This window comes from Gadus macrocephalus, chromosome 15 (genome assembly GCF_031168955.1).
Source record: "Gadus macrocephalus chromosome 15, ASM3116895v1".
NCBI classification, from domain to species: domain Eukaryota; kingdom Metazoa; phylum Chordata; class Actinopteri; order Gadiformes; family Gadidae; genus Gadus; species Gadus macrocephalus.
Window position 1 is genome coordinate 15,972,710 of NC_082396.1, and position 25,661 is coordinate 15,998,370.

Below are 25,661 nucleotides of genomic sequence, written 5' to 3' on the forward strand. Positions count from 1 at the left end.
TTAAATATTAAGCCATGACAGCTGCGGTAAATTAAATAGCACAATTATTTCTCATCATACAATTTTCAAATTAAGATACGATTAATTTAATACAAGACGTCTGGCTGTCTCCGCCATCATATACAATACACTTTCTTAGATTCATGTAAAGGTCCACTCTTCAAAATGATCTAATACAAGACCTTTGGCTGTCCCAGCCATCTATACATTCACCTTACTTTGATCCAATGAATGGTAATTCTTCAACAGCACATTCAATTGAATGACTATCTAAAGAAATATACCAGTCCCATGTCACCATTGCATTTACTGAGCAGATAAAATACTGTGACCCATCGAGGCAAGAAGGAAAATGGGGCACTCAGCAAAAAACAATGTGACTACACACGCACGCACACACACACACACACACACACACACACACACACACACACACACACACACACACACACACACACACACACACACACACACACACACACACACACACACACACACACACACACACACACACACACACACACACACACACACACACACACACACACACACACACACACACGCATCGCCAATTCTTTTGTCATCTCTCTCTTCCGCCTTTTCCAATTTCCCGCCAGTCAAATTAACACACAAACGCACACACACTTTGATGAACAGGTCAGCATAGCCTACTTGGATGAATTTGCCGACTTCAAACATCAGCTTCTTTATATCAGGCTATGAATATCAAGTCACCAACTGGCTAGTTGTGAACTGTTTCCAGAGAAGGATCAGTTCAATCTAACCAGCAATGAATCTGATGCAAGACCACTGTGTAGTATAAACAAAGACCCTCTTCTGTTCTGTGACCCCCACCGGACAAGGATTTAAACAGATATGGATGTGTGAAGATGTCCCGGATCTGGAACCCCGCGTTCAGCTTCCCAAAGCACGGTGCGCCCACCTACAGAGGGCATATCTCCCGACCGAGCCGGCCAACCACTCTGCATGATCCAGTCTGCATGCTCCGCTGTGCATGCTCAACTATGCATGCACTCCGCATGCTTCACTCTGCATCGATCATAAACAATGACGTGAAATCGCAAGCCCACATGCCCTTACAGTAGGCCTACATTTGATTACATTTAGAATATAACGCAAATCACATGCTTTAATAGTCACGGGACGATCGAGTATGAATGGTAACACGGATCAATGACTTTAGTATTTAAAACAACACAATGGTACACAATGCTAACCACAGCAAGGACGTTTAAAGTGTGTGGAGCACTCGGGGGTGTTCGTTGGCGCTAATCCCTGGTAAACAAAGCAAGCATGCTGATGACTGGTAACGAAACACCAGTGGGTGACTCTCTTCAGCGGAACACATAACTTGTATGGGTAAGTATAGCTTGTTGTGAAGCACAGCGTTCACCCGCCACGAATAAATACATCGCATGCGAAGGAAAACGTAGAATACCTAGTTTCAACTAACGTTAAAAATAGAAAATATTAATAGGAAAAATACTACCAAAATATAAACCAGCGCCACACATGGGTGACTTTAAGAAAGGATCTGTCAACGCGTGATAAAAACCTACCTTGAGCTTCAGTGAGAGATGGCGTGTGTTTCGGTCCCCGAACACATGTGAGTGTGTGAGGGGGAAAGGATCACTTTAGCGTCCCTAGAGTAGGGGGAGGGAACAAGCATCGCCCCCTCGTTGAGGCCATGGTAGAAGGGGGATGCATGAACATAATCCGCATTAATTTTATCTTGATATCTGGATAGCCTTTTTCCTCACATTTCTGAAATAATATTCCTACAACGTTGGAGATTGGACACACTGAATACACTGTAAGAACACACGTTGTTATACACCTACAAATACATTCTGTATTGTATGCCTAGATGGCATCTGAAGTACAACACACACGCGCGCACACACACACACACACACACACACACACACACACACACACACACACACACACACACACACACACACACACACACACACACACACACACACACACACACACACACACACACACACACACACACACACCATAAGAACTAGAACACAGAACCAGCCATCAATAACGCCACAACCGTCTTATAGACATGAGACCCCCGGCCAAACACCAGCCTGAGACCATCCCCCCCAACAGACCACACGGCCGGGGGCCCCCACCCCACCCTGGGTCCATAAAGGAGAGCTAAAGCTGAGCAGATGGGCCGAGACTCTGAACCAATTTCCCTCCTCCTGACCAACACCTGGACCCCCCCCCCCCGTACCCCTGTAACAACCAGGGGTGTAAAGTTAGGCAAGGAGGCCTATAACAACTTTGTTACAGAACGTAAGTTATTTTTCTAAAGTATCTGAAATCTACTTGACTTTTACTTTGACTTCACTACATTTAAAAGATCATCACAAATGGCTTGTGTCTGCACCAAAACGAGTAACGAATAACAAGTAAAAGAAACAAGTTTTGTTTATTTTTACTTTTTTTACTTTTGATGCTAAAAGTTGCCATCTCGAAGATTTCAGTTTTCTTGTCTTTGATGATATCTTTGGCAATTGGAGGTAATTGTTCCCATAGTTAGTTCCCAACATTGTTGCCACTGACACCAAGTTCATAACATTAATAATACTGAAAATATAAGGGCTTTCATCAGTGGGCCATAGCTCAACCACCAATAACTCACTCGGCATATCAGACATGTATTTCCATGAAAATCTTTGAGATTGCAATTTTAAGAAAATGCGAACCGAAATTAATACTTATATAAATACTGATATCTAAGTACATTTAATTTGAGCTTACTTGATGACATTTACAAAAAATATTTTCTTACAGATAACGAGACATCTGTACTTTTACTCAAGAAAGACTGTATTACTTAAACAGCACTGATAACATCCGTGACATTTCCACATTCCCAGGCAACCTGAAGAAGCCTTTTGAGGCCGACCAGAAGCCTCTGAAAAAGGGAAATCTTGTGGTTCCTCTATTTGGCATTCTAGCTTTCTTTCCCTTTGCCTTGCAACCTGGTTGGTCACAAGTCTGCCTTGTGATGTATAGGGTACATCACGCTCAGGGCAGAGCCTGTAATCAAGTTCATTAGTTAACTGCAGTAACCAGAGCTATTATAGACTAAACATGAGACCACAGCACTGGCCGGTATTTCGAATATATGCACAAATCCAGGGGCTGATCTGGATTTTAACTGAATCTGGACTTGAAGTCAACTAAGGTTTGACCAGCACAATTAGATTTCAGTCCAATTAGATGTATATCAAATTGTTGTTCAGGTCAAACAGCCATTCCAGTAGCGCTGGGCTGTAGCCATTTGCTCATTGTTGAATTTCAGGAAACAGTATCATTAGAGTAACATTCCCCTTTAAATTGTCTACATATCTATATACAGTATGTGATGTTTAGAGGGAAACATATTCAGGAAGGAACGATAAAAGCTATTCTATTAACCAACAAGGGATTTAAAAGGCGACGGAACAAACTCTAATTCACTGTTTGGACGTCTGGGGTTTGGGTTGTGGTACACAGGGCTTGAATGCATGTTGGTGGCTGCTGTTTGCTCACACAGTCACAGTGCACCTCCACACCCTGTCTCCACTAGCTATATTAAGAACAGTGTGGTTTTGGAAAGAGTTTGTTGGAGACCTGCTAGTCTGGATGGCTGTTGTGTCACGTTTAAATAGGCTGAAGGTTAAGTTGGGTAATTTCTTTTGACTTGCTCTTTCTGCCCGTCCTCTCATACTCATTTGTTGGTGCCCTAGCCAGGTCTGTGGTCTGCAGAGCCAAATGAGTCAAGTCAGTAAACAGTTATAAAGTTGGATTTTTCTTTCCATGAAAAAAGTGACACCAGAAATCCAAGACTCTGAATATGAGGAGTGACTAAAACAGATAAAGAAAGAACAAAATCACTAGAATGGGTGAAGACAAAGCAGGACATTGTTTCAGTGTGTCGCCCCCATCCAGCTTTGCTCCACTGTTCTATTTTCATGTATATTATTTTTCAAGACAATGGAAACTATAGTTGTGTGACCAAAGCAAATCAGACTTTCCCATTGTCGCCTTTTCCAAACAGTTACAGGCTGATGCATATTTTGTCAAGTACATTTTCAATTCTTCTTATTCCACCAACCATTCCCCAACAACATACAGAACTGACGTTTATTACGTGAACACTAAACATAGGAATATCCGGTTTGCTGGCATAAGGGGGAAAGAGTGACTTAGAAGTGGTGGAAGTGGCTTTGGGACCACATACTGAGCGTTAAGCTGACATACAGAGAACAAGGAATTCCAATGCATGGCCTCTTTCACCCCTGAACAGGACAGGGGCGATAGAACAGAGGGGAAGGGGAGGGGGTCTGGGTGAATGGGCGGTGATTCGGTCCCACCTTAGGGACCCAAGAGTCGGTGCTCCTGATTATGTTGGGAAAGCCAGTGCACTGCATAAAGAACATCCTCAAGGGGGGGAGATCCTTCAAATCCCTTACAGGTTGCAGGACTGGCCAGGTGTGCACATGTGTATGGGACGTGTGCGAATGCCATCATTATGATATGCAGGGTTGAGCTTAGAATGTGCTCAGAGGGGCTCATTGGACCTGAGGCTTGAATTTGCTTTGCTTAACCATTTAATTAAACTGTGGTACAATACAAAAAAACAGAAGAACAATTTAAGTCTTTGTGCTCTACCCTCCTAATTGATTTAGCAGATCATCTGTAATGAACTGGGTTGTGGCTGACTGCTGTATTACTTACAGCATCAACAGGTACAGGAAGTGCAATCAGTGAAACTCTTAAACTCTTTTAAGACGGATGCATTCATTTCTACCGAGTTGTGATTCATTTTGGAGATTGTAATTGTTCCTAAACAGTTAATATGGTTTCCCCTCATTCTGTGTTGATCCCCCTCCCTGCCACAGCCCTCTCGCTGACCCCACTGTTAGCTGATCAAACAGTTCATAAGATTACACCTTTGCCCTGCCCTCACCCCCTCCCAGCCAGACCCCTGTCAATACATTTCAACTCAATTCAATTAAAAAAAGCTTTATTGGCATGAGAAATATACAATTGCATTACCAAAGTAGGTCAACAACCCTGTCTCTGACCCCCAATGTCAGTTGATCCGACAGTAAATCTGGTTTTGACCCCCCCCCTATTTTTATACCCCTCCCTCCCTGACATTTGTCTCCTACCCCCCACCGTTCTTGAGGAGTTGATCCAACTGTTAAGATGGTGTCCCCTTTGTCCTGTTCCCATTCCCCTCCCTCCCAGACCTCTGTCTCTCACTGCCCTTAATGAGTCGATCAGGAAGCTTTTGCTGGGGTTGGAAAAGCATTGAAAGGCCTTCCCTCATTGATCAGTTGATCAGTGTCCCCAGGCATCACACCCCGCCAACTGCCCAACCTAGAGAGGGTGGAGGGCGGTTTGTGATCAGCCTCTGCTGTAGGCTATAACGTATATAACTGTAACTGTAGGCTATATGTTTAACTTAGAGAACAGGTAATGATTGGAAGGTATCCGATAGCCCCGCCCTTGTCATGTGTTTTGACATTCTGTGTTTGTTAAACAGAAGGTAAACGCCCCGAGTCCCTCCCGACACACTGGGCCAATGGATCAGACAACGTCGTGCCAACAGTGAGCGTCTGAGGCCCTACTGTCTTCGGTCTGTCCTGCCTGTTGGCACTAGTCGGCCATTGTTCATTCATAATTTCCACATGTTATCGATTAGAAGTGGTGAGTGAGAGTGGTGTGAAATGGTAGGCAAACCCTACTTAGTTTAATTTAGTAATTCTTTTCATGTTTCCGGTCTTCCAGTGCCCCTTTTCGAATGATGAATACAGTCTACCGCCACCTGCTGATAGGAAGAGTAATTTCCCTTCATGTAGGCGCAGAATGTACGCTCTAATTGGCGGTTGGCTGTAGTCTTTGCAGTGTGTTCAAGTGCAACTTTTTGGCCAAAACACAGCAAGGGTGTGAAAAGAAGACCATGTAGCAGTATGGTGAAGGTTGCAGAGTTTTCCTGCTAGCAGTGGCGATTTCTCTAAGACTGCAAGGTAAGCTCAGCTTCCTCTAAAATTTAAAAAATTTAATGTTGAAATATATACAGTGGTGGTAACATTTCTTTGACTAAAAATGCATTACAACACATCCATCCACATCCAGAAACAGCTATTTATCGCAAAATCCAAAACCAAGGGAACTGGGAGCCTCAGAGGCGGCTTATTCTTCAGAGGTCTATGGGGCTACACAGAACAGCTTTTGTTAGTGTGTCGAAAGTCGACGGTCATTGGATAAATGCTCAGCGTCTCTGGGGGTGAATGGAGGAGTTGGCTGGCCTGGACGCTAGGCTTCACCGTGACGATTGGAGGGTCTGTCGAAAGTCTGAGATACTGTTTGATTGACAGCGATTTTTAACTATAAAACGTTGCCTGAGCTCTCGCTGTCTTCAGTCCCATCTAGATATTTGCTTGCTGGAATTGCTAGACAATTTTCATCGTACACTTCATACACTTATACTCACAATTCCTTGTTTCAGTTTAACATAATTATATACATAATTCTTGCAGGGTGACAGGGGAAAGCTGTGTGATTTCTTGGTGTTCCTTAAAGACATGGAGTTGGACAGTGCAATGCCTCAGCTTTACAAACTGTTCTTATTAGTGGCAACTATTGGAGGTGTAGAAACTACATCTGCAGGTGTAGAAAGGAGCGTCTCCTGTTAAAAGTGGCTCAAGTCCACCCGTAACATAATGGGCCAAGGCCGTTTAAATCAGCCTAGCTCTGCTGGCCATTGAGAGGACACTGGTCAAGTCACTGGAAAAAAACAGCTAGTTGGTATGACAGGGTCAGAGACCATTTCCTTGAAAAGGAACGGAGAGCAGAAATAAATTGAAATTTTTTATGATGTAGGCCGAAAATTAGCTTCCCTCTCTGAAAGACCAGCAGCCGCCACTGCCTGCGAGAGCCCTTTCATAATGGATTAAACAGGACAGTCTTTTCTCTATCAAGTCTTAGAAACTTCCCCTTGATTTCAATGAGCAACTTCCTCAACTTCCACCAAAGAATTGTGTTTGTTTTGTGTTATCCTTTACCAGCGCTCATTAGGTCCAAGGCATACATCTGGAGAAGGCTCATTCGTGATGTGTCCCAGCTGATGAGTTGGTGCATGTGTAGTGTATGTGTTGAAGATGAACAGATTCCTGGTGAACCCTTAATGAGGTGTTAGGACCTTAAACAAATCCTACGCACATCATCCCTGGTGAGACTCAGATCTGTTTTTAACATTAGCCTCTTAACATCCCTATAGACAGCCTTTTGTTTGGTATTATGCAAGCTGCTGTATTTATGATCAGGAAATGGTGTATTTGTTTTTCTATGCATTGTGTCTGTGTAAGTGTGTTTGTGTGTGTGTTTGTGTGTGTGAGTGTATTTCAATAGCATAATATCCTGAACAATTTACCACACAGTCTGAGTTAAAGAAGCAAAGCAGAGGAAACAATAAATATAACATATTACATGCGTTATATATATATTATAATAATAAAATATTTGTTATGCGTAAAATATTTCAGTACTGCTTCAAATAGTACCTAACAATAAGTGTTGACTAGGACAATGAGGGGATATTGTTAAGAAGTTGTTGGCTGAGGTTGTGTGTTAGTGTAGAGACTAGAGAGTGGAAGCGGCTAGTGAGTACATTCTGTTCATTACGCTCAAGAACCGTCTCAGAGCTTATGCCGCGCAAAGGGCCAGCTGAAACCATTCCAACTGCATGCCACACTGTACACATTGGCATTAGTGTGTGTGTGTGTGTGTGTGTGTGTGTGTGTGTGTGTGTGTGTGTGTGTGTGTGTGTGTGTGTGTCTGTGTATGTGTGTGTGTGTGTGTGTGTGTGTGGGGGTTGTGGATATGGAGCCTATCGACAGTCCTAGGTGCCAAGATTCCTACACGCCATGGTGTAACACTAGATAAAACCGTCTATCAGTAGTGCAGCGATTTATGTGTACGTCCAAACTTACCCAATCATCCCACCCCTAACATCTGTCATAACATCCATCGTAATAAATCATCTCCGGACTTCAGGGATCCTCCGACACATCCAGGGGATTTATCCTGAGGTCTGCAGCCTTCCTGCCGGGACGCCCCGATAAGACCAAGGAATAAAGCTGCAGGACACAAAGGAACGTTTTGGAACGCTGAATCCATTAGGCCATCCTGTTGACCTCTGCAATTAACGAGGTGGGATTGTTCTGGGAAGCACATGGAAAGAAAATCATTTCTTTGTCAAGGGCAACGTGACCAACAAATTAGAGTCTGATTGCCCGGGACCAAAGCTTTGTTTGCTCGATCCCCAGGTGTGTGGAAGTCATCTTTTAAAGTCATCACACACGTAGTGCGCACACATGCAGACCGTGTACGCACACGTCTACACTGCGTGTGTGCGTGTTTTCCCACACGTACAATGCCACAGCCATCCGGCAGCTATTGGTGGGGGAAGTGCTTGGTTAGATACGGGTTCTGGTGGACAGTGGTCCGGTCTCTCTATGAGCCCATTTCGATTTTACGCAGATAACGGCGTCCTTTTTTTTACCGATTTGGTTGGTGGAAGGCTTCTTGCTGGTCCATCCCGTTCGCGCCAAGGCATTATCATCTCAACGGCGGTTCGATGGCGCCTTGGTACGTGAATATGGGTTGCTTTTAACGGTGTGCTGTTGTATCGCAACTGTCTCGTTTAAGATACAGACTTTCTCAGAAAGAGTGCGAGCCAACTTTTAGTTAACAAACAGAGAAACTATCTCAAAACCTCACATCTCCAAAACACTGAATGCAGTTCCAATTATTATAGTCCCGTCATCCACTCGTCGCTGCACTATTTTACTCATGGCGGCCAAATTCAATATGGTGCTGCCTGAAAAAGGTCTTGGCTATAACTTTTAAACCAGATAAGCAACAAATGCAAACTTTGGGCCCTATTTTAACGGTCTGAAGCGCAAGTGAGAAGCGCCAAGCGCAAGTAGCTTTGCGGGCGGTTCTATGGCGATGTTGCTATTTTATCGCCGCAAAAATGACTCTTGCGCCCGGCGCAAATCTAAAAAGGGTTGGTCTGAAGTAGCCTAATTACCCGTAGGCCTAGGTGTGGTTTGGGCGTAACGTGCAATAAACCAATGAGAGTGCCAGCTCCCATCCCCTTTAAGAGCCATGAGCGCATTTGAATCTGACGAGTTGATATTTTGACAGCGCGTCTGCAGTTTCCGATCAGACGGATGCACATGAATTTCAAACTTCAAATGGCTCAGTTTATGGCCAAATAATATGGCCTAATTCACACATGGAATAAGGTTTTCTTCCACAACTTCAGAAACACTGAATCCTCAAATAAATTTTGGCACAGAAAACTTAACACACATATGATATGCGGTAACTGTGGTTCTATTTAATGATATATGCAATACATTCTAAACATCATTTCTTATCAGTATTGTATGCATTATCTTTATCGACGTGTTCCTTATATGCATGTGTCCCCCCGTTACTATACATTGCCATGGACTGTATTATGCGTTACGTGTTTAGTTTGCGTGTGTTTAAACAGATGGACGCACACACGCGCGCCCGCATTCCTTAATTATTTTACACATACACACACGCACGCCCGCATTCATTCATTATCAATATAACTTTTTCGTTTTACCGCGAGTATCACTCACTCGCCGTAAAACAATGTTTTCTCACGATCAAATACTCATCAAACCTAAAAGTTATGGGCATGTACACGATGTCTGTGTCAAGAAAATATGTTTTTGCTGTACAGTGTTGCAGATGCATTGATTTAAAAGTACAACTTATTACTGCTGTATCAGCTGTTGTTTCCCAAATAATTTACCAAGAATGTGTGGCTAGGTAGATGAGAGAAGCAAAGGGTATGCGCGAGATGCACAAGCAACATTATGCATGCGCCCTTAAAATAGCATCTTAACAACGCGCCACTGACTTTAAACCAGGTATTGCCTGGTTTGTGGCGCAAGTGATTTCTGAAACTGCAAAATAGCACCAGGGAACGTTTGCGCCAGAACAAGCCTCGTCCTTTCGCCGAACCGCCCCTTGGGGCGCAAGATCATTCCCTAATTTACCGACGTGTGGCGCAGGAGGGAATAGCACTCTCTGCGCTAGTTGCAAACTAGCAACGACACATGCGCCAGTGAGAAAGTAAATTGGGCCGGATGCATGATAGGGCCCTTTGTGTCAGGTATATGTCTTTTGACATAAGGAACACTTTGGAATGCTTATCTTAATGATTTGTTGTGTCGGAACAACTTAATTGGCATATTTCAAAGTTGGCGGCTACCCAGATAAATAGGTTTTAACTTAACTTTTGACTCTATTGGTAAACTTAGTGTTGATTTAATGTTTCATTAGAAATCCATTAAATCCATGGCTGTCGGTAAATCCTTAAATGGATGCACCACATCTTGTTTTCTGTCTCATGTATATGAGTACACTAAACATTTCTGTTGAAGAAATATCATGTTCTCAATTCTAAGCAAAAAAAATGCAGCCCTATGATTGATGCTGTTAAAAAGACAGATACAAATAAAAGCCACGAACTCAATACAAAAATGCACAAGCTAACACTCCAGGGAGCCACACCTGCCCCTCCCATGCCCGGCCTGGCCCACACAAACCACCACAGAGCAACTGGGAGCAGCCGGGAGCAGCCGGGAGCAGCTGGTAGCACCCCACTGAAAGGTCTTCCAGGACACCTCCGAACAGCAGAGCTGGAGCCAGGCACAGGCTGCTGCTCCAAGGAATGCAGAACGCAACTGGCAATACCCTCTTGAGCACGGTACCGATGCTCCACACGCCTCCTTACAAACAACATAGCATCCTCCCGGGGTCAGGAACCCAATGACCCCCGAAGAGAACACCACCTACACCACCACCACCTCCACACAGGCCACTGGTACCTCGTCAGCAGGGCGTTCAGTGTGGTTGTGCTGTTTGAAAGATATTCCGATTTTGAATCACGATTTAGTGCCGGTGATCCCCATGAAAAAACTATAGAAGACAAACATAGTGGTCACCTGGCAAATAAGCATTGATGCAAGACAAGTGCGCTAAACTTCATGAAAATCTGTTTGTAAAGTGAGGAAACAAAAAGGAAACATTCCTTCATGATTCTTAGAACTACCAGAAGTTCCTCTGTCACAAATAAACACCAGAGGTAGTACCCCTCTTATTGCCCTGCTAAGTGGAACTAGATACTATTTTACTTCTTAGGTGATGTAATCTATATAGCAAAGTTGAGTGATTGGTGATTGGTCAACACTGGAGTATGTGTTCACTGGTTGAACACACAGATTGCCATTTCAATTGCAGCAGGTAAATTTGCAGGGTTAGTTTCCAACTCTGTTATTAACATGAAACAACAAATAGCAAACACACAGTGACGAGACAACGCGCATTGTAGGATCAATCGTAGTCTCATATGGCCAGAATGAAATGATTGGACAGGCTTCTTGCTTTTCCGCATTTCTCTCATTCTTTTTTGTCAGAGCATTTCATGTAGGGTGATATCAGGTAAAATGGGCCATCAGGTAAAATGGGCCATTTAAGGTTTTGGGGTCCCAGCCCCTCTGGAATTTAGGGCCAATGACTGCAAAGGATTTCAAACTGTTGCCATAACTGTGCTTGACAAGTAATAGGTGATTTGATTGGTTTATGGTTGCTATGGTGGGCAGGGCAATACTTCAAATCTAGACTGCACCAGAAAGCTGCATGGTAAGTAGCCTGGCATACCAAATCAACTATTATAAGGATGATACATCTAATAAAAACAAACATACACATGTGTGTGTACGAGGAGAGGAGGCGAGAGGAGACGAGAGAGGGAGAAGGAAAGAGAGAGGAAGTGAGAGGAGGAGGAAGGATAAGAGAGGAAACAAGCAGAGGAGACAGAAAGGGAGAGAACAGGTGAGGAGAAAGGAATGCAGAGGAAATGAGAGGAGGAGCAAGGACCAGAGAGGAGAGGGTACAAAGATAAAACAGGGAGGAAAAGGAAGGCCAAACTACAATCTGTGGAAAAAGGAGAGGATAAAGGGTGCCTTAGAAGAATACAGGGAGGTAGTAAAGAAAGGAATTAGAGTGAGTGTGACTCCATCTTATCACCAGCATGGAGTGTGCCCCGATCCACACAGCAATGACGCATCAGTGGAAAGGTGACTGGCAGGAAAAAATCTTTGTGGGGGTGGGGGAATCTAGAGCGGTATGGAAGCGCGCAAAATTTGCAGAGCCAGAATTCTGAGAATTTAGTCAGCATTTCAGATTTCTCCGAATTTTCTTGACACTGCAAATTAAAGCGCTAGTACTAGCGAACTAATTATAGCGTGACTGGAGAGAACTTCCTTAAATTAACTTTTAATGCTAGATTTGCATGAACGCTATTGTGTGAATTAGTTTGGTTCTCTTTCATGGAAGCCGGAAGTGGGAGATTCCTGGGGCTTGCCCCATGAATTCAACCGGTGCACATGCTCACACGCCACACTTCGTATTTCTCATGCAGAGAAATTACCAGGATAGCGCCAACCAATTTGGGCCGCTATATAACAGTGTTAAAGGTAGGAATCAAATGTGTTTCCCGTACGTAGGGTAGGCCTAACCATACGTCCGCTTTTCCGCATTTCTCTCATTCTTTCTTGTCAGAGCATTTCATGTAGAATAGAATAGAATAGAAAGCCTTTTATTGTCATTGCACGAGTGAAGTACAACGAAATTTTTAGTAAGCTTTCCCAATTGGTGCATTCGAGAAAATGTTAAAAATGTAGGTTGGTTGCTGTCAGGGATGATCAAAGAATTTCAACAAATATGAAGGAAATGCTTCTAAAATAATTATCCCACCCTAGCTTTAAGTGGCGTACACAGCTCAAAGGAAGTAGGAGACCAGAAAGTGTGTTGCAGTCGACCACGATAATGCTTCCATTCAGGGTCCTCTCTAAGCATTCCTGGGCATTTACTCTTATGGGGGGGGGGGGGGGGGGGGGGGGGGGTCCCGAGTGGGAGTTCCTCACCCAATAACTGCTTGGACCGAAAGTGGAGGCCAACGTGCCCTGGTACATAGAAGAAGCAGAATAAGAGTTTGTCCTGGGATGACATGTTTGCTTTTGATCTATTATGCTGATTCTTCAAAGGAAACCACACCCAAATCAAAGGATTATATAAGGGCACAATCCAAAAGCATAGTGTGCACAAACTACTTGCTGTGCACACAGAGGCATTTTGAGGAAGAGTCCATAAATTCCTAATTAGTTAATATGGTTCCACCTTTGTCCGGCCCTAGACCCCCTCTCTGATAGATTGCTGTCCCTGACCAACATTGTCAGATGATAAGACAGTAAGTGTTTTGTGTTTATCCTGGTTTGATCCCCTCCAGGCCAGACCTCTGTCTCTTTCCCCTTATTTTTCTTAGGTTATTGATCACTGGAGCAACTGAAGGGTTGGTATTAGCACCAAATGGCCCTTCTTTTGTCTTCCAATCCAACAAGAGGTCTCCCACAGACCATCAGGTTTGGGCGCCATTCTCAACCAACTCAGGTATCCCACCCTCTCAATTGTTCTGCATAGAGAAAGTGTAGGCGATTGCAGGGGGCTACAATTTTCTGTATGTTTGACTTAGAACAGGTAATTATTGGAAAGTATACACTATCCCCGCCCTTGTGATGTGTTTTCATATGGGCTGGGCGATAACAAGACAATAAAGTAGTGCTGTCAAGCGATTACAATATTTAATCGCGATTAATCACATTAATGTCATAGTTAACTTGCGATTAATCACACATTTTTTTCTATTCTAAATATCCCTTGATTTCGTGCTGCCAGCCTTTTAGTGAGATCAGAGAGTGTTGATGAGGACAGTAATAAAATATATTTGGTAAGATGGATTTAAGAAGAGAGACCCACAGTGAATTCAACCCAGTCCACTTCACATCGGGTAGGTGCATGACAGTGGTAGGCCTACCGTAAAACTTAAATAGCCCAGGCTTTTATTTGTTTCAATCACTGAACTTTCAAAACTTGCTCAGCAAAGATGAGAAATACTATAACATTTATTATTTAAACCAGTATGAACATTCCTACCGTACGTAGGCCTATAAAAATTACCAGGCTATCGAATAACGCCTACACAAACACACACACACACACACACACACACACACACACATCTAAACACGTTAATCGCGGCATAAAAAAAATAATGCCGTTAAAATTGGTTTGCGTTAAGGCCGTTAATAACGCGTTAAACTGACAGAACTACAATAAAGTCATTTTTGTTTCATAATTTCATCATCTAATTTGCTACACATTAATATACATAGCCTGTTTCATCGATCTTGGTTATAGGATAATAACCAGCCTGCCTCTCAGTGGAGAGCACACACTACATTGTGCTTTTGTCCTTCAAATTCCACGAAAATAGTTTACATACACTTTATGAAGATTTGCTTGTGAATTGAGGAAACAAAATAGGAAACGTTCCTTAATGATTCTTAGAACTACCAGAAGTTCCTATGTCACAAAAAATCACTGGAGGAAGTACCCCACTTATTGCTCTGCAAAGGGGAACTAGGTATTTAAGTTCTTAGATGATGTAATCTATAGAACAAGGTTGAGGTAGGTGATTGGTCAAGACTGGAGTGTGCGGTCACTGATTGAACACACAAATTGCCATTTCAATTGCATCAGGTAAATTTGCAGGTTTGGTTTCCAACTCTGTTATTAACATGAATTGCAAACACACAGCGAAGTCACAACACCCATTGTAGGACAAATTTGCATAAATCATTTGCAAAAAACAAATTCACTTATGTTGTATTTTGAACAGATTAAAAATCGTGTGATTAATTTTCAATTAATTTTGATTAAGTATGGACAATCGTGATTAATCGCAATAAATTATTAGAATCGCTTGGAAGCCCTAGTTTAGACATACTGTTGGTGGTGATGAAGGGAGTACATACTGGAAGAGAGTTACAGAGACTATAAGGGAGTCCACCATGTAGCAGGATGGGCTGGTTGTGGGGAATCCAGCAGGAGCCCGCAAATAAAGGCTTGAACATTGAACTTTGTATCTATGATCCATTTGGGACTAGCGAATTGGAAACTGCACCCTGATTTGAATGGATTCATATTTCATACTTCTTCACTATTCTTGGACCTCTTTCAAGGATCTCTTGATGTGTGTCTGTGTGTGTGTGTGTGTGTGTGTGTGTGTGTGTGTGTGTGTGTGCGTGTGTGTGTGTGTTTGTGTACGTGTGCGTGGACATGTGTGATAGGTTATATTCTCACACTGATGCATGCTGTGAACTCTGTCAGATTATTTACAAATCCAAGCTTCAGGGAGCTATTTTCTTCAAAGTGAGGGTCCTTGCAGCTATCACAACAGCTCAACTAAATGAGATGAAGACAGAGCAAGCGAAGGTATCTGCTAATAAACAGTTGTAACGTAATACCATTGACCTACCATAACATGGACCACTATCGGTATGAATGGGCCTGGCACCAAACAGCCTTCTTTAGGTTGTTAATATGATAAGATATAACACTATAACACTTTGACATTGTTATAGACCATCCTAAATCAGTATACTATTCATTCCAGGGTTTATTTTTCCGATGTGGGTAATATTGTGCATTATCGTTATTTGCATCCCTCGTTAACCCTAAACCTGTCCCTAACAACTCAGAAACTGAAAACATTACTTCCAGAGTCTCATACCAGAGTTTTTCCACCTGAAATGTAAAACAACAAGGATCTCCACCATATTAAACCTTTGGTTTACCTATGAAAGTAGTAGGCCTGTACCATTATGACAAATGGTAAGGTTATTTCACTGTCTACATTACTACTACTAACTAATTTATATTTAAAATATGCGGTAACACAAAACAACTAAACCTTTCTCCTTCTTCCTTTGCATGTTCGTCTGCCAGCTAGCCAAAAGTTTTTTGTTCTGTTTCTATACCTATATTTTGTAATTTTAAATATAATTCATGCTAAAATAATGTTAATTAATGTATGTAAGTTAAATGTTATATTAGTAAATTAACAGGGCATGTGCAAGACACTCTAAACCTCTGCCAAGGGGGTTATGTCTTTGCAAAGGGCTGTAGGTAAGTCTTGATCGCTGCTATTATTTTTGTTAGGCAGCTCTTAGTAAGTGAAATGCACTGAGAAGGTTGTTTACGAGTAGAATGCGCTTGCCATTTTATTTTATGTTCCTGATCGATTGACTCAGTGCTCCTCCGACTTCTGCTACCTCTTCTTCTGTGTCCGATATCCGTCCACATCGAAAAATTATAAATTGCAATAAACAATAATATAATAAAAAGATTGGGCAATTTAATTAAAAAAAACATTTTATATTATATTACACTTACCATTATCCCTTTTACCGACCAAGAATAAAGATACAAATCAATTCATTATCATTACTTCATGCACTTTTTTTAATTCTTAGTTAATGCCAAGTTTTGAATACTTCACAAGGGCCTCACCATCTATAAAAACTTCTTGGCCATATCCCTTAATTTAATAGATGGATTGTCTAATGTTATCGGTTAAGGCTTATGAAGAATACTCATGGCTGCCTCGCCAAATTTAGAGGAAGATAAGTGGTGCCACAGCACCCCCTTGTGATGGAACTTAAACAAATATATCGTTTATATTTGATGTATATTCATACATAACGTAGTCTAGATATGTTACATATAAATGCAGGGCTCTCAATCTTTGAACTGAGTTCAGAGTGAGATTTTGTCGGCGGCGGTTGGGGTGGGGGGTTGGTTTGGCTAGGGACGGGACGGGGTCTGATAAGAGTGACCTGATTTGGTGGAGGGGGGGGGGGGGGGTAGTATAGTAAAATGTAACTAATACAAATGTGTCCACAGACATGGTGAATAATGTATGATAATGAGCTTTAATGACCCTTAAAAACACTGATATGCAGAAACAACACTGCCTCAAAAGGCTATTGGCCTAAGCAACACCAGTAGGGGAATATACTTTTCCCTGGTCTTTTGTTGCGAACGTGCAACAACCTAATTATACATTTATGTGGCATTCAGTCCAATGCCTAAAATATATCTGTGACATTCAGTCGACTAATGCTGTGGTAAAGTGTGTCAAGTAATGTGGCGTGTGAGCATGTGAATGCTTTGAAATTTGTGCGTCGCACGCCCAATGCAAGAGAGCCCTGTAAAAATGTATTACACGTGTCTTCTCAATGACGCGGAACCCTCCATTCACTTGCATCGGCCCTTCACAACTTCCGGCGTTGAATTATATTTTATAATTATAGTTGCGAAGTATAATTGACTGCTGTCAAGGAAAACAAAGGATTTTTTTGCCTCTAATGACGTCTTTGGTATCACTCCGCAAGTAGTCCGGTAACTTGTCAAACCCAGCGTCTTCGGTCGCTAAGCGACGTCAACGTCTTTGGCAGACTATTTCTCTGCTGATCAGAACTACGAATGCTGGTAACAAATAAATTGTAAAAAGACACACCATGTGAAGTTATTTTTTCGTCTTGGCAATTAGCCGTTTAATAAACGGGATAATGTATAGAACGTTGGTTATTATCGAAAATAAGCCCCTTCAGGGCGAAGCAAGACACCTCCACTGCGCGTCGTTGTCTCGTTCGGCCTGTCGGGCTTATTTTCACGATAATGACCGGCGTTCTATACATTATCCCTTACTTATTACACGGCTCTTCTCAATGCCATGGAACACTCCGTTCACTTGCATGGGCCCTACACAACTTCCGGCGGTGAATTATATTTGATAATTCACTGTTGCTAAGCATAATTGACAGCTGAAAGTGGAATTTCTGACGTCTTTCGTATTACGCCTCGTGCCCACTACCTCCGTCCGTTGACTGATCCCCATTGACTTTGAATGGGGACGGACGCGCAATGCATTGTGGATCCGTCCGTTCCGTTGGAGCCTTCGGCTCCGTCAAAAAGTTGAAACATTTTCAACTTTTTCGGCAGCGACGGATCCGTCATCCAATCAGATCGCGTATGCAAATTTAAGCACTGTGACGCGACTCGGGCTCTGACGATACTGGAAAGCGGGAAAGCGGGTCATCTTGCATCGCAACAAGCAGGAAGAAGCGGGAAGAACCCGGCGAAGCGATTTGATTGGCTGACGGATGCCTCTGCAAAGACTACTCCCCCATCCGTCAGCCACGCCTTCCCACGTCCGTTGACTGACGGTGCAGTGGGCATGTAGGGTTACGCCTCGTGCCCACTGTCTCCGTCCGTTGACTGATCCCCATTGACTTTGAATGGGGACGGACGCATAATGCATTGTGGATCCGTGCGCTGAAGGCTCCGTCAAAAAGTTGAACGATTTTCAACTTGTTCGGCAGCGACGGATCCGTCATCCAATCAGATCACGTATGCAATTGAAGCACTGTGATGACACTACTCGGGCTCTGACGACCCTGGAAAGGGTTAGCGTTGCATAAATTTGCATACGTGATCTGATTGGATGACGGATCCGTCGCTGCCGAAAAAGCTTTTAAACTTTTTGACGGCGCCGAAGGCTCCAATGGAGTTTTCTCTTTTCAAAACGCCACCTCAAGTGTTTTATTAGCCTTTTTTTTTTTTTGCAGGATAAGGAGGGGTGGGCAGCTGAAAGGAGTCGTAGTGAAACAAATGTTCCGATTTTATATGTTCTTTTCTGTGTACAGCAAAGTTTAGCCCAGATGCAGCAACGCATGGGAAGAACACTGCTGCTGAAGGAGGTTGAGACAAGGTGGAACAGCACCAATGTTGGAGAGCCTGCATTCAGAGAGAGAAGCTGTAAGTGCAGCTATGGCTTTTCTCCCTTCTGAAGTCACCATGTTGACTCCAATGGAGTTTACCATAATTAAGGATTGCCTTGGTGTGCTTGGCCCATTTAATCAGGTTACAATTGAATTGTCCGACAAAAAGAGGGTGTCAGCCTCTAAGATTCTACCATTATTGAAAATGGTCTCAATAACCCTCGGTGAACAGCTTGGAACCATCCACACTGACATGGCCAAACATCTCACCAAATCAATACAACTGAAGTTAATGGAATCCCTTAACCACTACCAAAAGACCATTATCCTGACCCTCCCACTCTGCTGGACCCACGTTTCAAATCTCTCGGCTTCCTCACTCCATCCAAGGCAGATGAAGCTGTGAAAAGGCTCACCACTGAGTGTGGTCAAGTGATAAGTGATATACCGTACGTTACAATCATCTCGACTTGAATCAGCAGCGATCCATGAAGATGAAGTCCCTTCCACCTCCTCTGGTAAATTCATAGAGAAAATGTTATTTAGTTGTGTTTATTTTGTTATGATATTTAATCAATCTTCTGTTTATTTTCCCTTGGTCGACTGTGGCGCCATTTAGGTGCAACTGTGCAGAGGAGCAGACAAAGTCATAGTGCCACAGCCGATGCCATCGTAGAGGTCCAGCGCTATTTAAGAGAACCTCACAGAAATTATGATGAACACTGGGAAATGCTCAAACTACTATTTCAACACCTCTGCATTTTGTCATTGAAATTGTTGTCTGCATCCTCTGTCCCCTGCGAGCGGGTTTTTTAGAAGGCAGGAGAGGTTGTCTCAAAAAAGAGATACCGGCTAAGCCCAAAGGTTTTTGAGCAAATCCTGTTTCTGAATAGAAATCATTAGCCCCCCTCCAAAGTTACACAAAACACTGTCCCACATCGCAACCACATTTCCCCTTTTATAAAATCAGTTCAACTATCATTTTGCCCAAAAATTGTCAATAACCAAAGCACTTTTTTTCTTCCTGTTGCCTAAACACATCATTCACAAAAAGAAGACACTACCCAGTTCAAAGAACACATTAATGGCTATTAAATTAATCACACTCATTCTCAGTCATCATGCAGTGTAATACCACTTTAATCTATCAATCACTTCGAGTATTACAATAATTAGTACTGTAACCAGGGCCGTTGCACCAAATCCTGGGCCCCTATACAAGAGGTACTGATGGCCCCCCCCCCCCCCCGAATTCCCCATACCAGCCCCGAATTGTTGACGGGGGGGGGGACGGGGACGGGGACGGGGTAGTGAACAATTGTTGACGGGGGGGTGGGGGGGTTAGAGAACAATTGTTGACGGGGGGGACGGGGGACGGGGGGGGACGGGGGGGACGGGCGACGTGGCCGTGTACGACTCCGCACACTATGGGCTGGTGGATAATTGAAATTTTTTATTTATTTTTTTTATTGCCATGGGCCCCCCCTCTGCCTTGGGCCCCCCCACAACTGCCTCACTTTCCCCCGCAGTCCGTCGGCCCTGACTGTAACTGATAAGACATTCTCTTTTGCCAAAATAATTTTCTAGCATGAGCTCTGGAGATATTTATGAATGGCACAACCACACACATGTATCACGGAAATGACTTAAATTCTCAGATGTTTTTTTGTTGTATCGGCACACGAAGCAAAAATCACATTTTGGGTTGGGTTGACTGGAAACGCTTTCATCATAATTTCATTCACCACTAGGTGTCCCTAGAGTACTCATTTGAAGCTTCGATCACGAACCACTTTGGTGGTTCATCTGGCTGAGAGGCTTTGACGATTCATGAGGTATCATCTCGGCACCACTACTAGGCAGCACTCTATCCTCATTTCCATAGCACGCAACTCGCAGTGTGTGTGGATGACGGTTGGTTTAAGCAGCCCCACCTGGCCAGAGTCAGACTGATTGGACTCTGGGGCTGGGTGAGGCTGTGCACCTGTTGCCCATTGAGTAATCAGTATGCAACCGGTTAAACAGGTTACGCCACACACGCACGCAGGGAGAGATCTTCAGCGTGGCAGCGGAGCAACCTTGCGGGCAGATGAGGGCAGATGAGAGGAGATAGGAGCTGAGGGTTATTCATATTGAAGAAAACGGTTTGACTACATTTGCGTTTCAGTTGGAGGAAGTGAATGCATCGTTGCATATTTTGTAAAGTTTGGCACCTCGGACACAGAGGAACGCAGGACGGATAGCATCCAGCTGCAGCCCCGGAGCCGGGCACTGTGATGTGGCAACAGCACTGTGGTGTGGCAACAGTATGGCGACACATTAGTGCCATAAAGCACTCATGTGATAAAAGATGCATTCGGGCGCATTATATTATTCCACACGCGTAGATATTAACTGCGAGCGCGCAAATGATCTCTGCGCACGCGCAAATTACCTCTGCGCGCGCAAAACAGCCTCTCGCGTGCGCAAATTACGTCTGCGTGCGCAAAACAGCCTCTCGCGCGTAACAGCCTCTCGCAAATGATGTTCTGCTCTCGCGCGCAAACTTAGTTTTGGCACTATGGGGGAGGGAACAGAGGCAGGGCGGGCTTTCCTATGATTGGCCGTTTCTGAAGCGCGATATTTGATTGACAGCCCTCCTCACATTCAATTCTGAATTGTACAGTAAATGGCTGAAACGATAGTTACGTATTGTAACTCTAGATTCTATGAGTATAGGCGCAGCATTTTAAGGCTATCGCTATTGGGTTATCCCTAGGCGTGAGCCGTAGCACTGAAAAATGTGTAATCCCCGCCTGCCAACAACGTGGGCCTCAATTACGTCCGCGTGCGGCGTGCCTCAACGACGTCCGCATTTTGCAGATATAGTCGGGCGCCGGCGGACGTTCTGCTCCCAATAAACAGCTTTTCTTCAGCTATTTAAAGGACAATGAGGCCGACACTTAAAAGATTGCGCTTATACTCATAGAATCTAGAGTTACAATACGTAACTATCGTTTCAGCCATTTACTGTACAATTCAGAATTGAATGAGAGGAGGGCTGAGGAGGGCTGTCAATCAAATATCGCGCTTCAGAAACGGCCAATCATAGGAAAGCCCGCCCTGCCTTGGTTCCCTCCCCCATAGTGCCAAAACAAAATTTGCGCGCGAGAGCAGAATATCATTCGCGAGAGGCTGTTACGCGCGAAGGGCAGTTTTGCTTACGCAGAGGTAATTTGCACGCGCGAGAGGCTGTTTTGCGGGGCTACCACCATCTGGTGGTAGCCCCATTTTAGATCGAGCTTACTAAACACAACTGAGCCATTCATATCATGTAGCAGTTCATCAACTGTCGGGATCGGATATCTTCCTCTGATAATAGCTCTGTTTGCCATTCTCATGTCTAGGCATAGACGAATGTCAGTGTCTTTTGCATTTGGAACTACTACGACTGGGTTTACCCACGGTGTTGGACCCTCAACCTTCTCGCTAATGTCCATTCTCAGCAGCTCCTCTATTTTCTTGTCAACCGCCTCTCTCAGGTGGAATGGTATCCGTCTCAGTGGTTGTGCTATGGGTTCCACATTGTCGTCGATGTGCAGCCTGATTTGCTTGGTATTGAGTTTGCCCACCCCTGTGAAGAGCTTTGGGTACTTCCCTCTAACCTCTGCCTTTACATCAGTAACCGCTGCTACATCTACACCCACCTTTAGCACACCTAGCTTTGTAGCTGTCTCTCGGCCTAATAGCGGTACTCCCTGACCTGCTATTACTGTAAATTCTGCTTTTGTTTCCCTTTTCCCTATCCTTACTTCACATGTGAATACTCCCTTCACTGGTAGTGGTTCATTTGATGAGTATGTGTATAGTTTTTTATCTGACTTGAATGACTTACACTGTATCTTTTCTTTCTTTAATCCTTCCCATGTATTTTCATCTACTATGTTGGTCGTAGCCCCTGAGTTAATTAACATCACTAGGTCTACACCTCCCACATTAAATGTTAGTCTGTCAATGCAGCTGTTGTCACGTACTACAAATGCAAAATCATTATCCTGCTTTTCTTCCTTTCTTGAGTCTACATATTTCACTGACCCCTTGCTAGCTTTAGATTTGCACATTTTGGCGTAGTGGTCTTTACCATTGCATTTTCTGCAGGTTTGTCCACGTGCTGGGCATTTCTCATCTTTTGCAAAGTGGTCTCCGTGCCCACATCTAAAGCACACTTTCTCTTTCCCTTTTTCCTCCCCATCACGTTTTCGGCTCTTATTCGCCCATTTTCCTTTGGCTATCTGGTTTACAGTCTCAGTGCCTTTAGCCTCCGTGCTACTCACACGCATGGCCGCCATTTGCTGTTCAACACGTTCACATTGTGCAGCGATCTCCAGCGCTCTTGCCAGAGTCAATGCCGAGCCCTCCTCGAGCAACTTTCTCCGCACATATTCCGAAGTGCATCTACTCAGTACAGCATCCCTTAGCTGGTTAGCCATGTCAGCCCCAAAAGCACAGTCTTTGGCTGTCTGCCGCAAACGCGTTACAAACTGCTGTACAGTCTCCCCATTGTTCTGTGATATTTGATAGAAAGATTGGCGCGCAAACGCGGTATTCACCTGAGGCACAAAGTATTTGTTCAGAGCATCCACTGCCTTGACATAGTCCTCTGAACCTCCCGTGTCCTCAAGAGTGGAAAAGACATCCTGCACATCTGTCCCAGCATGATGCAAGAGTAATGCCCTTCTCCGAATTTTAGTGTTATCACATTCTCCGCCATAATCAATCCTTTGCCGTCTGCGAACAGCTCAAACGCTGTTAGCCACCGTGTCCAGCGAGGTCCTAGCGTAGCAGGCTCATTGTAGCACTCAAACTTCGGCACGTTAGAATTATTGTTCTCCATCTCGTAGACGAACTAAACTCACTTCAGATTTAACTAGTACCGAGCTTGGTTATCCTCGTCGCCAATGTTACACTTCTAATGGCATGTTATGCATAGAAACTGAATTGAATCACACACACACTGAGAGCCAAGTTTTACCGTACTTTACTTCATGGTGTCTCCGTCAAGAATGGCCGTTACAACGTTGACGTGCTGACGTCATCAGTACATGACAATGCCCTTGTCTTCTATGCTGCTTTTTTGCTAGGTATATCAATGTGCTATGTGTATAGATAGATTCTATATTGATAAGCAATACATTGAGCTGTTTGATGGAGAAGCTGGTTGATGTAATGCTATACGTTGGAGAAGATTTATCTCTCTTTATATCTATATCTATGAAAATAAAAATAAAAAATTCCCGCTGCTCCGCCGCCGGAGGAGTCCACATACGACCGAGAGGTCGGAACAATGGATCGTCTGAGAAATGACATGGACCAGAAGTGAACTGACAGCTGTCTACTGAAAACATCTTTCTCGAATGCCGCCTGAGTTTGTTGTTGCTGGTGACGTAAAGAGGTCAGCCGGTGGCTCTACTACCACTTGTTGAAAGGGCAACAGCATCACCTAGCGTAGCGGAGTCATCCATGCTCTGTCCATTATTTGATTCTCTTAAAGGCCACGTACGTTCGGACAAGTGACATGGTCCGTTCGAGTAGCAAAATCGGCATAAGGCTTAATCCGATCTAGCTGTCCCATGTAAATGCACAAGTGTTTGGAGCGACTCCCTGACAGGCATCTAGAACAGCCACTCACCTCCCTCAGAGCCACCAGTCATGCTACATTTAGAAACAAAATCTTATTTAGGAATTGGAACTTGATAAGTGCAAGTGTTGAGTTCTAGTCGAGGAAATATCAAATCAGATACATGGGAAATTATGTGTCAACATTGCATGTTCTAGGCTTATCACCCACCCACACACCCACAGATACACACAAACAGCCATCATGTAAGCCTGTGATCATATATTGATAGGCCTAAACCTTCTGCTCGGTTTAGTCTTTCTGCTAGGGAAAAGACAGGCAGGTTGAGGCACGAGGAATTCAACTGGGTAGACCCATACTATGAGCCTACAGGATATACTATACAATGGAAGTTTTATTAAATTGAAATTATGCCTCCCTAAATTATTGCACAGTATTGTAGTTGTTTTCAAGGGGCAGGCCTGATCATGTATGGTTAAGCAGAAGTTGTGGTTAAATGTGAAACAAGGATTCTCCATCATATTAAATCTTGTAGGAAATTACACCAATGCAATCATTACACATTGCGAGATATTTCACTGTCTACATTTGAACTTATGTAAAGTCAAATGATGCGGTATGATGTAAATCAATGAATTGAATTCTATGCTTTATTTAGACCACATGTTTCAAGCTAACATCAGTTGTCATTGGACCACAACGCCAGTACTGAATAGCTTCTTCTTCTACACAAAGAGTGGTCGACACAACACCATAAACAGTTTTATGTGTTTAGGATAAGTCACACCCTACAAACATAGCCTCTTTGCCATTCTGCCCATGCAAAGACAGACTTAAGGCTTACCTGGGTAAATAAGAGCCTGTGGGCGTCTACGCGCTTCCAATATAAACTGAATTCTTACCTTTGTACGAGAGATTCTTCGTGAATCACCTCCAGAGTGCAAGTTATACCTAGCCCGAAACAACGATACCAAAAAGGATTACAATTACGCTTCAACAGGTAACACACAAAATAACGTATTAATGTTTTTTTCGTGTTTAACTTTAGAAAAACCTTATTTTTATGAAGGCCTTTGCATTTTATAGTCTGCAAAATAGCCAAACGTTCTGTTTTTATTCCTGTATTTTGTTATTCTTTATATAGACTGAAGTGTCTTTGAGTATGTATACCGTATTTTCCGGACTATAAGTCGCGGTTTTTTTGTAGT

General features: G+C 43.5%; 1 protein-coding gene across 2 annotated transcripts in view; it reads right to left on the bottom strand.

The window, feature by feature from the left end:
- Positions 1 to 25,380, bottom strand: part of LOC132473016 (equilibrative nucleoside transporter 1-like) — a 40,890-nt gene extending 15,510 nt beyond the window's left edge. The window contains exon 1 of one of the 2 annotated variants that reach the window (XM_060072935.1): positions 25,356 to 25,380. The gene's annotated coding sequence lies outside the window, so the exon portion shown is untranslated. Of the gene's footprint in view, positions 1 to 1,580; positions 1,899 to 25,355 lie in introns of those variants that run through there. The other variant, XM_060072934.1, reaches the window with a different exon arrangement.
- Positions 25,381 to 25,661: the final 281 nt, after the last annotated feature.